Genomic DNA, 7,919 nt, shown 5'->3' with positions numbered 1-7,919 from the left:
CTTCTGACCACTCTCCTGTAATTATTAATTATTGTGAGAGACCCAACATCCCAAGATTTCCTAAGGACTCTTTGTATTTTAAGACAAATTGGCTAACATATAGGAAATATATCAGTCATATCCACACAAATCCTAATTTACAGTGTGAGGAAGACATATGTAGATAGGGCCGTCAATGACTTCACTGATTGATTGTTTCGTACTGTCTTCAGCAGTACGAAAACTGGAAAGAGCTCTTCATTTAGAAGAGGATCTCATAAACGAAAACTATATTCAAAGTTTGACGAGTGCAAAATACACAAATTTCTCTCTTTGAAAGGCAACGAGGAGCATTAAACCACCGGTAGAGGCACAAAGCATTTTAAGAAAAGCTGACGGAACCTGGGCACGAAGTGCTATAGAAACAGCCTCAGTATTTGCTGAACATTTAAGTGAAGTATTTCAACCCAATTCCACGGCAAATGAGTTTGACCTAGAAGAATTGCCAGCTTCAACAATGTCTAATGCAGCCCAATTCGATGTTAGTCCTGAGGATGTTAATAGAGTAATTAAAAATAAATTAAACTTGAAAAAATCAACGGGATATGATTTAATAACGCCATCAATGATTAAAAACCTACCAAATGTGGCAATAATTGTGCTATCTATATTGTTTATTGCGATCTTGAAACTAGGAATTTATCCAAAAAATTGGAAAATTTCTCAAATAATAATGATACCTAAACCGGGTAAAGATTTAACCCTGCCATCTTCTTATAGACCTATTAGCCTACTCCCTTGTTTGTCGAAGCTATTCGAGAAAATTTTCCAGGAAAAGATAATACCTTTTTGAATGATGGAAACATTATCCCAGTACACCAATTTGGTTTCCGTGAACATCATGGCACCATTAAACAGGTCAATCGTTTAACTGGAGAGATTAGAAAATCTTTTGAATTAAAGAAATATTGTTCTGCCGTCTTTTTAGACGTTGCTCAGGCTTTTGGCAAGGTATGGCATAAACGTCTTGTACATAAAATCAAAAGTTTACTACAACTATGTACACATAAATTGCTGGAGTCTTATTTATCGAATAGACTTTTCAGAGTTAAGTACAATGATTATGTGACGAGAGAATACAAGATTAGAGCTGGCGTTCCACGGAAGTGTACTAGGATCTACGCTATATTTGATTTACACCTCCGACCTGCCTACGTGCGATAAACTAACAATTAAAACCACTTTGGACATATGGAATTCAATTATGGGGAATGTCTAGCAATACCAGTATTGATCTTATACAGAGGGCCCAATCTAAAATTCTTAGGACCATGACGGGAGCACCATGGTACATAAGGAATGCAAACATCAACAGAGACTTAGAAGTGACATTGGTAAAGGAAGAGTTCAAGAAAGTCCGTGAGAAATATACAGCCCAATTATGAATAAAAAATTCCGCGGGAGTTTGTGCCCCGGGAGTTTTTTCTCATTGAAATTGAATAGGAAAAATGAGAAAAGGGAAAAAACTCCCGCGGAATTTTTATTCATAATTGGGCTGATATTGTAAAGTTGCGAAACCATCCCAATACGCTTGCAAGACAACTTGTGCAGATCCAAACCCGATCCAGGCTCCGTAGAGCAGATCTACCACCCCACTAAGATGAGATCAAAGTTATTACCAAGAAATAAAGAATCTTTGCATTTTACGTGTCATTTTAAAGATGTTTTTCATTTTGTCGAAAATTATTATTATTATTGCATATAATCAAAGTTTCTGTATATTTCAATGAAATTTTTAAGCATTAAAGATGTGCGTCCAAATGCTGCCAATAAATACAAGAAGTTATTAACTGCAAAAACAAATTAAAATTAAAACTGTGCTAAAGAAATTGATTTATTCAATAATACTTAAATTTTTAAGTGATAAATTGATAATTTTTTATTTTGCAAAAACAAACATTTCATAAACCAAAAAATAAATTATAATTTAATGACAGCTAACAATTGTAACAAATAAGGAATTTTGACAGTTTAACGAATAAGGCGAATTCAAACATAAAAGTCAGCTGATATCGCGATGTCACCATATTAGATTTTACTTGGTTGACACACATCAAGTCTGTGTTAAGTTTTTTATTTCAAAACCTATAGTAACTTGTCGGTACAAGCAAGTATGTACCCATTTTATTTCTCCTTTCCTCTCACTCCTACAAAAATATATGTGTGTAAAAGCAGACTAACCAGCGTATCATTTAATTTGCAGATCGGTGCATTAGTAACCTACCGTTTACACCGTGCCAACAATTACTATCCAAAAAGTGTCCCAAACATATCATATTGAAGTTGAAATTCATCGAATATGATATCACTTTCTTGTCATTATAGTGTCAGCTGCTTATACTTCTTTACATTAAAAATAACAAAATTACTGATATAACTTAACTTAATATGACTTTAATTAAAAATTAGAATATAAAACATTATATAAAATAAGTTACACTAATTAATTGGAATACGTATTTACCTTTTTAAAATAAATTCACTAGTTATTGCAATAACTCTATACTTTTGTAAAAAAAAAAGTTTATTTGTTGATACACTTTTAACAAACACTTAAATTACAAATGTAATTTTAATTAATCACTAATTATTTAATAAAACTTTATTTATCACTAATTATTTATTTTAAACTTTAGTTAAAAACACACACTTTTTATTTAACACAACCGATGATTTTAAAATTTATACTTTCTTTTAATATGTAAAAATGTAAAAAGCCGATACTAACTGGCATACCTAAACACGGGCGGCAAGCGTTTTTTAGTTGTCAAAAATTCTCATGCCCATACAATTTGTATGTAGCATACCGAAATAACGCGGCGGCAACGCTATGGCAACGCTTTGCAATTGGAAAATCCAATTTTGATAGCGCGTTTAATAGTGAAGTTAGTTGCAAAACACAACAAATGTAAACAAATAAATAAAGAAGGAGAAACAAATAAGCAAAACAATATATATTTGTTATTAGAAAATGGAGGTAAGTGTAAATATTTAAAATAGTATACATATATCATTTTCTTTTATATTTATATATTTTATATTATCATAAATATGGTTATTGTCTAAAAAATCAGGGTTGTTATATTTATTTTTTTGAGAACCCTGTTTTTATTGTTTGAAGTAGCGTTGCCGCTGTTGTTTAGGTATGGCATTTCAGCGTTAAAGCTAAGCGCAAAAAAACGTTCCGTCTTACGCTTTTGTTTAGGTAGGCCAGTAATTGTAAAATTTCTTACTAACCAAAAATGATATCGTTTATGTATCATAATGTACTTTTTAATATTGTCTATTAAGTTAATGTTTACCCCTGTCTATACTCGACAAATATTTATCATAACAATTAATGACGTTTGTTGTCAAGACAAAGTTGTCTAAGCAAAAGCACTAACAATTTTGTCATAACGATGCAATAATACTAATAAATTGACTATACCTGATATTTTATCTTGACAACCATTTTGACGTTTATCATGATAAAAATTGATCAGGTATAGAAAGTGGGTTAGGGATCTTTGTTTATAACTAAAATATACTTTAAGATGATCATAATTCGATAGTAATGTAATTTGTTTTTGTAAAATGTTTTTATATCCTAAGTAACATTTTTGCGGCACAAAGTAGACACATTTTAGTATACATATCGAAAATACAACTTGCAATTGCTGGCAGGGCATATGCAAGTAACAGTACGAAAAATTCAATACCAAGGCAAATTTATACAAGCTAATTATTTTTTTCTTTCGCTTTTTGGTTCTAACAGATGTCAAAGCTTGTTTTTATATTTAATTATATACATATTCTAAGCTTATTAACAAAATGTATATTTTTTACATAAATTAGTAAAGCTCTCAATATTCAATTATCTACACTATATTAAGTTTGCTTAATTTTTCATTTTTGTTTTTTGACATTTTTAAAGACCAATTCATGATGCATTTAATAAGGTGCCATCGGCAGCACAGCTGATTATAGAAATAGCACGCATAAATGTCAAACTATGGGGGAATGTAGCCAAGACCATCTTCTATCACGCCCCGTTTTCCAAATTTTGGCACAAATAACCATTTTTAACCAATAGGCTAAAAAGCGTTTGAGTGATTTTTCAAAAAACTGTTTTTTGAAAAATTTTTTCGAACACCTATCCGTACAGGAAAAAACCAAGCATGGGGGAATATAGCCAAGACCATCCTCTATCACGCCCCGTTTTCCAAATTTTGGCACAAGTCCTCATTTTTAAAGAATAGGCTAAAAAGTGGTTTGAGTGATTTTTTTGTATAAACGTTATTATTTGCTTTTGAAGCAAACATAATATGAGTGTTTTTTAACAAAAAATTTTTTTTCATATATAAATTAAAAATGTAATTTATTTAATTTTTTTTAAATAAATTAAAAATTTAGTTAAAGTGACCGTAAAGTTTGTTAGAAAATTAATAAAAGTTTGTTAGAGGCCAAAAATCCTTTCCCATGCACAAAAATGAAGAAGAACGGGCATTCAATGTTAATTGATGGTTTATATAAATTAAATAGTAAATTCGTGCATTTAAACTTGGCAGCACTGAAAATTCAGTTTGTAAAGCAAAAACCACTCAATTCTCTGCTGCAAATTATTCTCAGATAGTATTTTTTATTTACTCTCTTCAAAATGAGTGAAAACAAAAAAGTTTGTTATTTTCACAGGTATTGTGCAATCAATCAGCTGATCGTTTTTTGCTCATTTGTGTTCACATACTCTGGTTGTCAAAATTTGTGTTTACGTTGGCTGGCGCTGTGAAAGTCTGGCTTTTGTTTTTGTAGCTTTTGGGTTTGATGTGGTATTCGCAACAAGAAACTTTAATGAGTTTGACAGCTTGAGCCTCTAAACAAGTGGTCAGCTGTACTATCGACACCTTCTTATTGTAAATTTGCCTTGAAAAATACGTTTGGCTTTGTCATGGTGAAATGAAATACAAGGTGTCATTAATCAAACAGCTGATTATTTTTTGCTCGAGTTTGTTTACAACTTTCAGTTTGTTTTTGACAATATAAAAGTTATTTGTATTGTTGTATTTGTTGCCGTAACGCATACACCTTATTATCATTACGCCATGGGCTTGGTATTGTAATCAGCTGTTTTTGACAAGCTCAGTATAGTTTTACACAAACAAAATGCCTGTTTTTCTTTTTACATTGTTGTAGAGTTGCAAAGACCTTATTAATAGATCTACCTCTTCAACCCCTCGCCAACAAACTTCGTCTGTCTGCCTTTAAATTTCTGCATTGTAAAAGGGATTTATTGTTTTCGTAAAAATACCAATTTCATTAGTTTTTATAAATAAAATTGTTACTAAATCTATACAAATTGTTAACACTAGCATTTGTCCCATAAATGTTTGTATTTTAATCATAGTAACACTTTATTGTTATTAACAAAAATAATAAAATTTGATTTTCAAGACGCAAATAAAAATAACAAATGCTGATATATAAAAGGTTTATTTATCAAATTAGCTGTAATTTTCTTATGTTTGTGGCTTTTTGAAGACATCATTCTCCTTCGGTAAAATTTACAAAATTAAATTTTACTTGCATGTGTAAACGCTCAGAAACTTGCAGTTATTTCGATGTATTTTCATCAATTTACTTGCATGTATAAACGAAGCGTAATGCTCGAACTAACTGCATTTACGAATACACACAACATGAACATCTTAACTATGTGGTTGTTAGTGAAGTGTTATATTAATAAAAATGAAAACAAATAAGTTCTGGCCACGTTATATCTCATATTATATAAAATAAAATTCCATTATTCTTCTGGCTTTATTGCTTATGTTAAGAAATAAAGATTGAGTGTGGAGACGGGAGTGAAATAAATCGCATAAATTTTTGAGTCATCCTGCTGTGTTTATTCTTTCCAAGACATGTTTTAGGTACCTTTGGCCTTTACGTGCGACTTAATTTCACGGCGACGGCAGCTGACTCGGCTTTTCAAATTCTAAAAATAAAGATTTAAAAACTGAAATTCCGAAAATGTAATGAAATTTCTTGCATTAGTTACCTGCAAGGCATATTTAACAAGGTAGCAGCGTAACGCCAGCTTACTATTTTTTGCTCTACTCGTGTTTTGCCTTGTGAATTGTCAAAAGCTTGTTTACAAACATTTCGAAATTTGTTATAAGATTATTTTATATTTAAAAAAATGAGTATTTGTCACCGCTTTTTGTGCATAAAATATTTAATAGTGTTAAAAAAACTATTTAATTTATAAAAGTGCGTTTTTGTGAATTATTTTTTGACAGTTTACACGGTTTTACACAAACAAAAATGACTATTGTTCTTATAGTGTTGTAATTATTGTAGTTACGCTGCCACCTTGTTAATACATCTTGGTTACCTGCACCTCTTTTCTGTATTTCTCGCAACGTAGAATTTCTCACATGAAGTGTGAAACAAAAAATTCCATCGTTTCTTGATGTGCGAGAAAAAGGTGGTTCTTTATATAAATGCGAAAACAGAAACCTTTAGCTGTTTGACAGCTAGGATATATTTATACAAAAACAAACACGTTTTGTTTTTTTTTTTTAAATTGGGACCACATGTATATAAATTAAATTCCTATAACTACTAAACTAAGAGAGAGCAGGCACAAATTTTAACGTTTTTGGGCTTACAGTGAATGTCACTTAAAATCGTACACCATCGTAGTCAAATTTTATTCATTAGTTTTAGAAAGTTGATGTTATGGAAATATTTTAAAATGCTATTTTTATATTGTGCGTGCTATTACCTATCAGAAAATTGGGTATAATTTTAATTGCCCTTATCCACAAATAAAAAAATTGGGTAAGACTGTCAGTGCCCAGAATATCAACGCTTCATTTAAAATCGTAAAGGCACTAAAAAATAGCAAATGATACCCTACAAAGTATTAGGATTATTTAATATTAACATTTTTTTAATTTTTAAAGTTTTAATTACAATTTAATATAATTGTACGAATTTAAGTGAAATATGAATTTTGTGATGTTCTTTAATTTTCATCAAATTTTTTTAACGAATTGAGGTTTTGTTAACTTTTTTGTTGAAATACATATTTTTTGTTCCAATTAATAAAATGACTTTTAATTTTTTATATAATCACCTATTATTGCCTGTATAATTTTTAATATTTAAAAAAAAATATGTTGTACGATTTTGAGTGACACTTACTGTATAATTATGAGAGCTATCAACGCCAAAAAAAATATTAAAATGCAAGCTGTTTCGACGATCTTGATTTATCCCATTTTCATTCTGAAAGATTGTACATGTTGTAAGTGTAAACAGTTTAACTTTTTCAACATCTTTCATGATATCCACCATTGTTTGAATGATTTTGAAAACCCTATAACTTATAAATATTGTAATTCCCAAAAACTTCCCCTTATTTAATATATATTAGTTTTGTTCATTCATAAAAGTTATCGAAAAACTAGTAAAACGATTACAAATGTTTGGATATCAATCATCTAGCCAACAGAACAAACAATATTAATTATTTTTTTAAGATTTAACTACATTTATCTTATTAAAAATATAAAAGCGTTTACAATAACTGTAAGTAATTTTTTTAAAGAATAACTTCTATCGTATGAATATGAAGAAATGTTTGTATATGAGTCATTAAGCCTCGCCTAATTCGAATACATATGTATGTACATTGATGTGAAGTGTATTTGTTACTACAATGCTAAATATATAAATAGTAAATTATTTATATTTAAAAAAATACGCTTTTTTATAAAAGCTGGTTCACTTTTTACTCTAAAAATTCCTACATTTTGTTTATACATAAATTTACACTGTTGAAAAATAAAGGCCTTGTTCGTTTGTTTTCTGGTTCAAACTACTCTGTTCAACTCTAG

General features: G+C 29.8%; 1 protein-coding gene across 1 annotated transcript in view; it reads left to right on the top strand.

Moving 5' to 3' along the window:
- The first annotated feature begins 7,458 nt into the window (after nucleotides 1-7,458).
- The window catches only part of Klc (kinesin light chain), a 331,732-nt gene continuing 331,271 nt past the window's right edge, over nucleotides 7,459-7,919 (top strand). Inside the window, exon 1 of the mRNA XM_065503173.1 lies at nucleotides 7,459-7,611. The gene's annotated coding sequence lies outside the window, so the exon portion shown is untranslated. The remainder of the gene's footprint in view (nucleotides 7,612-7,919) is intronic.

The sequence above is a fragment of the Calliphora vicina genome, chromosome 3 (assembly GCF_958450345.1).
Source record: "Calliphora vicina chromosome 3, idCalVici1.1, whole genome shotgun sequence".
Lineage (NCBI taxonomy): Eukaryota > Metazoa > Arthropoda > Insecta > Diptera > Calliphoridae > Calliphora > Calliphora vicina.
The sequence above is the reverse complement of the archived record's forward strand: the minus strand, read 5'-3'. Positions and strand labels throughout refer to the sequence as shown.